We start from the raw sequence: 8,711 nt of genomic DNA on the forward strand, positions 1-8,711 counted from the left end.
AATAGGGTCACACACGGTGAGCCAAATACGTGAAAAAATCTTGATTGCCTTTGTACGAAATATAGTTCAAGATATAATAAGGTGAAAATATATTCTTGGATATCTTTAAAATAATTTCAAAATGTCCAAACGGTCACAGGAGTGAAGTCGGGATATATTACAAGCTCCAGGTGATCAATAATATAATTTTGACAGAAAGTTCAAAAAAGTGAAGTAAGAATGATGCAGATTGAAAGAAATCTCCTGAGAATATGGCCCACAGCACCGTGTATTCCGTGGAGGTCTCCCATCCACGTACTGACCAGGCCATACCTGCTTAGCTTCCGAGATCGGACGTAATCGGGTGTACTCAGGGTGGTATGGCCGTGGGCTGTTTGAGTCAGGAAATGAGAGGAAACACTTCTGCTTTCTCTACTAAACAGGAACGGGGCTCTGAAGAACCCAGTCACAGTTTTCCAGATGAGAGAGTGTATAAGATGGGTACTTCTGCTGTCTGTTGTGATTGTGATTTGATCTGGGCACAAGCACAATGTCTGTGTCCAGGGCCACCGTCAACCAGATGAGAGAGTACCAGAAGTGAAATAGATATTAAAATATTGAAAAGCAAGATAAATACGGAGATGTTTTATGAATCACTCTATTGGAAAAAATATTGAACTGTACTGTAAATCTACATCCCAACAAAATGCTGTATCTGTGCTATAAATTAGATATCAAATGGGGTAAAGTCAGTGACAATCCTTGATGATTTGAATATAAATTATTCAAATACACATATTCTGGTTATTGATGATCAAACAACAAGATATGGAGTATCTGCAAACTGTGTATATCGTCTAGTCAAATAAATCAAACATGAATAACGACACAAGCAATGAATTCAGAACAATGCAGTCAAATGACAGGGTGCTGAGGCGCGTGTGCCAGATAATGATCAACCACTTTGAGTGAATAAAAGTCTCGGATATTAGGATATTTTCAGCACAAGATATGCAAAGTTATACACAAATACAAAAAGACATTACCAAATGGTATCCATGTACACTGAGAAACATCTATTGTAAAAGCTGATACTGAGTCACTGGATGAACTATTTTTGCATGTAGGTGATCCTGCAACAATGTTGACAATTAAACAAGCATGAAGATTGCTGCTGAAAGGTAGAGACTTGTTTTTAAGTTTAAAGTATCACTGTGTTTGTTACAGTACAGGCATGGCACTTGTGTATGTCATCATTTGGCTTATGCTGAGTATAACACATAAAGTATTGCATCAGCTAAATGGAAAAATAAAAATAACCCAAACGCTGTATGTGTGCGTATGGAGCTTGTAATAAAACTTCTGGTGAGTAATTAAATAGGCCCAATCCTATTTGAAATTACGGAGCAGGTAAAGTTGTTGTTATACCCAATGGGAAGGTAGGAGCTGTGCACGGCCAGACAAATATATGTATATAGAGTTACCACTTACAGAAATATACTGTAGGTATTGTAGCGGCCGGTCGCTGTAATTTCTTAGATCATGTCCGTGCTCCGTATTCTGTGACCGCGCGGCCGCCCGTTCCGGAGAGGGCGATACCGCGATGATGCCACTGGATGGACTTCAGATTTCCGACGTACGTTTCACCTGCGAACTAGGCTTGTTCACGGAAGCCCCATGCTCTCTCTCGCCTAGCCTCAGTATTAATAAAACGGGCTGACCAATCGCAGCTCGTGAGGATTAATCATTTTAAATTGCATATGGGAGCCAAATCATTCAGGATCCATATCCTGAATGATTAAGCTCCCATGTGCAATTTAAAATGATTAATCCTCACGAGCTGCGATTGGTCAGCCCGTTTTATTATAATTTATTATCATTATTATTTAATCATATATCTGTCTGCCCGTGCACAGCTCCACATACCTTTCCATTGGGTATAACAACAACTTTACCTGCTCCGTAATTTCAAATAGGATTAGTCCTATTTAATTACTCACCAGAAGTTTTATTACAAGCTCCATACGCACACATACAGCGTTCGGGTTATTTCTATTTTTCCATTTAGCTGATGCAGTACTTTATGTGTTATACTCAGCATAAGCCAAATGATGACATACACAAGTGCCATGCCTGTACTGTAACAAACACAGTGATACTTTAAACTTAAAAACAAGTCTCTACCTTTCAGCATCAATCTTCATGCTTGTTTAATTGTCAACATTGTTGCAGGATCACCTATATGCAAAAATAGTTAATCCAGTGACTCAGTATCAGCTTTTACAATTGATGTTTCTCAGTGTACATGGATACCATTTGGTAATGTCTTTTTGTATTCGTGTATAACTTTGCATATCTTGTGCTGAAAATATCCTAATATCCGAGACTTTTATTCACTCATAGTGGTTGATTATTATCTGGCACACGCGCCTCAGCACCCTGTCATTTGACTGCATTGTTCTGAATTCATTGCTTGTGTCGTTATTCATGTTTGATTTATTTGACTAGACGATATACACAGTTTGCAGATACTCCATATCTTGTTGTTTGATCATCAATAACCAGAATATGTGTATTTGAATAATTTATATTCAAATCATCAAGGATTGTCACTGACTTTACCCCATTTGATATCTAATTTATAGCACAGATACAGCATTTTGTTGGGATGTAGATTTACAGTACAGTTCAATATTTTTTCCAATAGAGTGATTCATAAAACATCTCCGTATTTATCTTGCTTTTCAATATTTTAATATCTATTTCACTTCTGGTACTCTCTCATCTGGTTGACGGTGGCCCTGGACACAGACATTGTGCTTGTGCCCAGATCAAATCACAATCACAACAGACAGCAGAAGTACCCATCTTATACACTCTCTCATCTGGAAAACTGTGACTGGGTTCTTCAGAGCCCCGTTCCCGTTTAGTAGAGAAAGCAGAAGTGTTTCCTCTCATTTCCTGACTCAAACGGCCCACAGCCATACCACCCTGAGTACACCCAATTACGTCCGATCTCGGAAGCTAAGCAGGTATGGCCTGGTCAGTACGTGGATGGGAGACCTCCAGGTAATACTAGGTGCTGTGGGCCATATTCTCAGGAGATTTCTTTCAATCTGCATCATTCTTACTTCACTTTTTTTAACTTTCTGTCAAAAACAATTTTTATGGTAAGAACTTACCCTTGTTAAAACTCTTTCTGCGAGGTACACTGGGCTCCACAAGTCTGGACAATGGGGGGTGTAGAGTAGGATCTTGATCCGAGGCACCAACAGGCTCAAAGCTTTGACTGTTCCCAGAATGCACAGCGCCGCCTCCTATGTCACCCCGCCTCCCAGCACAGAAGCTCAGTTTAGTTAACCAGCCCAATGCAGTAGCAGGAAAAGAGACGACAACGGTTAGTAGCCACATACACCACACTCTCACGACAAGAGAAGTGTCAGCGGCTAATGCCATATCAACCCAAAGCAGCTAAGTGCGTCAGGGTGGGCACCTTGTGGAGCCCAGTGTACCTCGCAGAAAGAGTTTTAACAAGGGTAAGTTCTTACCATAAAACTCGTTTTCTGCTGCGGGGTACACTGGGCTCCACAAGTCTGGAGATTTGGGGATGTCCTAAAGCAGTTCCTTATGGGAGGGGACGCACTGTAGCGGGCACAAGAACCCGGCGTCCAAAGGAAGCATCCTGGGAAGCGGCAGTATCGAAGGCATAGAACCTTATGAACGTGTTCCCGGAGGACCACGTAGCCACCTTGCATAATTGATCAAGGGTCACACCACGTTGGGCCGCCCAAGAAGGTCCAACAGACCGAGTAGAATGGGCCGTAATGTGAACAGGAGCTGACAGACCAGCCTTCACATAAGCATGTGCAATCACCATTCTAATCCACCTGGCCAGGGTCTGCTTGTGAGCAGGCCAGCCACGTTTGTGAAATCCAAACAAAACAAAGAGAGAATCAGACTTTCGAATAGAAGCAGTTCTCTTCACATAGATATGGAGAGCCCATACCACATCCAAAGACCGCACTTTGGGAGACAAATCAGGAGAGACAAAAGCTGGAACCACAATCTCCTGATTAAGGTGGAACGAAGAAACCACCTTAGGTAAATATCCAGGACGAGTCCTAAGAACTGCCCGGTCACGGTGAAAAATCAGATATGGGGAACTACAAGACTAGGCACCCAAATCCGACACTCTTCTAGCAGAGACAATAGCCAGCAAGAACACCACCTTAAGGGAAAGCCACTTAAGGTCAGCTGAACCAAGAGGTTCAAATGGAGGCTCCTGCAACGCCTCCAAAACCACCGACTAGTCCCAAGGAGCCACAGGCGGGACATAGGGAAGTTGGATACGCAACACACCCTAAGTGAAAGTATGAACATCAGGTAAAGTCGCAATTTTTCTCTGAAACCACACCGACAAGGCAGAAATATGAACCTTGAGGGAGGCCCTGCTGTAGAAAAGCCAAAAGTTTAGCTGTACTAAACTTGGAAGCGTCATAATGGTTAGATGCGCACCAAACAAAGTAGGAATGCCAGACCCGATGGTAAATCCGAGCAGAGGCCGGTTTCCCGGCCCGCATCATAGTTTTAATGACCTCTTCGGAAAAACCCTTAGCTCTTAAGATAGAAGCTTCAAGAGCCACGCTGTCAAAGACAGCCGGGCTAGGTCCTGGTAGACACAGGGGCCCTGAACGAGGAGGTCTGGGCATTGTGGAAGTAGAAGTGGACGCTGTAACGATAGGCCTTGCATGTCTGAGAACCAGTGCCGTCTGGGCCACGCCGGAGCTATGAGGAGCAGATTTCCTTTTTCTTGCTTGAACTTCTGAATTACCCTGGCCAGGAGTGACACCGGAGGGAACACGTACGGCAGCCGAAACCTCCACGGCACTGCCAGAGCATCCATGAATGCTGCTTGAGGATCCCTTGTCCTTGCTCCGAAGACCGGAACCTTGTGATTGTGTCGAGATGCCATCAGATCCACATCTGGAAGACCCCACCTTTCCACGAGGAGTTGAAACACTTCTGGATGGAGGCCCCACTCGCCGGCATGCACGTCCTGACGACTGAGAAAGTCCGCTTCCCAATTCAGGACTCCCGGAATGAATATTGCCGATATTGCCGGTAGATGGCGTTCTGCCCAACGTAGAATCCGTGAGGCTTCCTTCATTGCCAAACGGCTTAGAGTGCCGCCTTGATGATTTATGTAAGCCACTGTGGTGGCGTTGTCCGACTGTACTTGAACAGGACGGTTCTGAATCAAATGCTGGGCTAGGTTCAACGCATTGGAGACCGCCCGCAATTCCAGAATGTTGATCGAGAGGAGAGATTCCTCCTTGGTCCACCGACCCTGCAAGGAGTGCTGCTCCAGCACCGCGCCCCAACCTCTTAGACTGGCATCTGTCGTCAACAGGACCCAGAAGGGATGCCTGTGCACAATTGTCGGCCCTGGAGCCACCAGAGCAGCGACAGACGGACCTCCGGAGTCAAAGAGATCATTTGAGACCTGATCCGGTGAGGCAGGCCGTCCCACTTGGCTAGAATCAGCTTCTGTGTCACGATCCGGGTATCTGGACGCCATTATTTACCTTTCAGGTGTCTCCTGAGGCTGGCTCAGCGTCCTAGGCCCGGTTCCCAGCTGTGTTGCTAGCATTCATATGTCATGTCTCATCTCTGCTGGTCCATGGATATTGTACCTGCATACCATCGGTTACCTGCATACCATCGGTTACCTGCATACCATCGGTACCTGCAAACCATCGGTTTCTACATCTTCGCTCCCTAGCTTCATTCTACTATCTGGCTGGTTACATCCATCATCTACTCCATGTCTTAACACCTGGCTGGTTCCATCCAGCGTCCTCAGCAGCTACCTCAACTACAGTGCTACCAGCTTCCAGTGAAACATCTGCTGGTTTGTTCCTTGGTTATACCTCATACTACGGACGGGTCTGGTAAGGACATTCCATCTCTGGGACATTAAGAACTGTACCTACTGCTACCAGTACCCTGTGGCCGTTGCCAACCCGTAGTTCTCCAGGAACTGTTTTTATCAAATCTGCTGTATATCTTTATTGACTTATTACTGCTGTGATTACATGGAGTTCTGTTAATAAATACTTATTGACTTTTAATCCTGGTTGTCATGGTCACGCCTTTGGGCAACCTTCCTACATCCTACTCATATGTCCAGGGGTCTGATAAAACCTCTGAAGTGTAGCTTCACCCCAGCCCATACAACTGAGGCTTCCTCCTGTCAGCTCAGGCCCTCAGTTGTGACAGTAAGCACTGACCAGATGAATCCAGCTGGAGACCAGGATCAAGCGGCCAGGCCAATGCAAGAACTGGCAGCCAGACTCGAACATCAGGAGGCTGCACAAGGCCACATCATCCGCTGTCTCCAGGATCTCTCTACTCGGCTGGATGGGATCCAAACGACCCTCCGTGGTTCAGGGGCGTCCGGTACGTCCACCACAGTGACACCAGTTGTAACCCCACCCACCTTACCCATTTCTGCTCCACGTCTTCATCTTCCAACACCAGCAAAATATGATGGATCTCCAAGATCTTGCAGGGGATTTCTCAACCAATGTGAAATTCATTTTGAGCTACAACCTGGCAGTTTCCCTAGTGATCGCTCTAAAATTGCTTACATTATTTCCCTCCTCAGTGGCTCCGCCTTTGATTGGGCATCACCTTTATGGGAGAAATCCGACACCCTGTTGTCCTCATATAATGACTTTGTAACGACATTCAGGCGTATCTTCGACGAGCCAGGCCGTGTAACTTCTGCTTCCTCTGAGATTCTTCGTTTACGCCAAGGAACGCATACTGTGGGACAGTACTTAATACAATTCAAGATCCTGGCATCTGAACTGGCATGGAATGATGAAGCCCTGTATGCTGCATTCTGGCATGGCTTATCTGAACGCATCAAGGACGAATTAGCTACCAGAGACTTGCCCTCTAAGTTGGATGAGCTAATATCCCTGTGTACAAAAGTTGATCTACGGTTCAGAGAAATGGCAACCGAGCGGGGAAGGTCATCTATCCCAAAATCTTCTGCTCCTCCTCTTCGTCAACCGTCTCCACCCAAAGATGAGCCCATGCAAATTGGTCGTTCCCGTCTATCTCCAGCTGAGCGTCGAAGACGTCTTTCTGAGTAACTTTGTCTTTACTGTGCAGCTCCGTCTCATGTAATCAATGCCTGTCCCAAACGTCCGGGAAACTTCAAGTCCTAGCCCGCCAAGGAGAGGGCCGGCTAGGAGTAATGCTCTCCTCTCCATCTCCTCATGATTGTAATCTCCCAGTCTCGCTTCAAATTGCTCAACGTTATAGGAACATCATTGCCCTCCTAGATTCCGGAGCAGCTGGGAATTTTATAACAGAAGCATATGTTAAACGGTGGTCCCTACCCACTGAGAGACTTTCTCGTCCATATCTTTGACTGCTGTGGATGGCAGTAAGATTTTTGATGCAGTTAGTTCCTCAAGAACTCTACCAGTTCGTCTGAAAGTAGGAGTTCTTCATTCAGAATTAATTTCCTTCCTAGTAATTCCAAGAGCCACACATCCAGTGGTTTTGGGCCTTCCATGGCTTCTTCTCCATAACCCTTCGATTGATTGGATGACTACCCAAATCCTGGCATGGGGTCCTTCCTGTACTGAGACCTGTTTGTCCAAAGTGCTTCCCGTATGTTCTTCCTCCTCCAAGTCGTCTGATGTTGCACCTCCTCCGTATCAAGATTACACGGACGTGTTCAGTAAAGCTTCTGCCGATATCCTTCCTCCTCATAGGGAATGGGACTGTCCAATCGATCTCATCCCGGGGAAGGTTCCACCTCGAGGCCGAACCTATCCGCTGTCTTTACCAGAAACGCATTCTATGGAAGAATATATTAAGGAGAATTTGGCGAAGGGCTTCATTCGACCTTCTTCCTCCCCAGCTGGCGCAGGTTTCTTCTTCGTCAAGAAGAAAGATGGTGGCCTGCGGCTATGCATCGACTACAGAGGCTTGAACGACATCACTGTCAAGAACCGATATCCTTTACCCCTGATTACAGAACTCTTTGATCGAGTTAGCGGAGCGACCATCTTCAAGAAATTAGATTTGAGGGGTGCCTACAACCTCATCCGGATCCAAGAGGGTGACGAGTGGAAGACCGCATTTAACACCCGTGAAGGACATTGTGAGTACCTCTTCATGCCTTTCCGATTAAGTTTTGCTCCAGCTGTCTTCCAGCATTTCGTGAACGAGATCTTCAGAGACATCTTATATCGTCATGTCGTGGTTTATCTCGATGATATCCTCATCTTTGCCAACAATCTGGAGGAACATCGTTTCTGGGTAAAGGAAGTTCTGACCCGTCTCCGTGTCAATCATCTCTATTGCAAATTGGAGAAGTGCGTTTTTGAAGTCAAATCCATTCCGTTTCTAGGCTACATTGTGTCCGGTTCTGGACTAGAGATGGATCCTGAGAAACTACAAGCTATTCAGAATTGGCCGATACCTTTAACCCTCAAAGGGGTCCAGAGATTTTTAGGATTCGCCAATTATTACAGAAAGTTTATACGAGACTTTTCCACCATTGTGGTGCCTATCACTGTGTTAACTAAGAAGGGTGCTAATCCGTCCAAGTGGTCTGAAGAAGCTATGCAAGCCTTTAATTTATTAAAGCAACGATTCATCTCTGCTCCGATATTGAAACAGCCCGACATCAACTCGCCTTTCATCCT

At 45.5% G+C, this 8,711-nt stretch overlaps 2 pseudogenes; one reads left to right on the top strand and one right to left on the bottom strand.

Annotated features, from left to right (window-relative positions):
* Positions 1 to 253: 253 nt before the first annotated feature.
* On the bottom strand, positions 254 to 371 carry LOC134938160 (5S ribosomal RNA; annotated as a pseudogene).
* Positions 372 to 2,952: 2,581 nt separating this feature from the next.
* On the top strand, positions 2,953 to 3,070 carry LOC134945080 (5S ribosomal RNA; annotated as a pseudogene).
* Positions 3,071 to 8,711: the final 5,641 nt, after the last annotated feature.

This window comes from Pseudophryne corroboree, chromosome 1 (genome assembly GCF_028390025.1).
Source record: "Pseudophryne corroboree isolate aPseCor3 chromosome 1, aPseCor3.hap2, whole genome shotgun sequence".
Lineage (NCBI taxonomy): Eukaryota > Metazoa > Chordata > Amphibia > Anura > Myobatrachidae > Pseudophryne > Pseudophryne corroboree.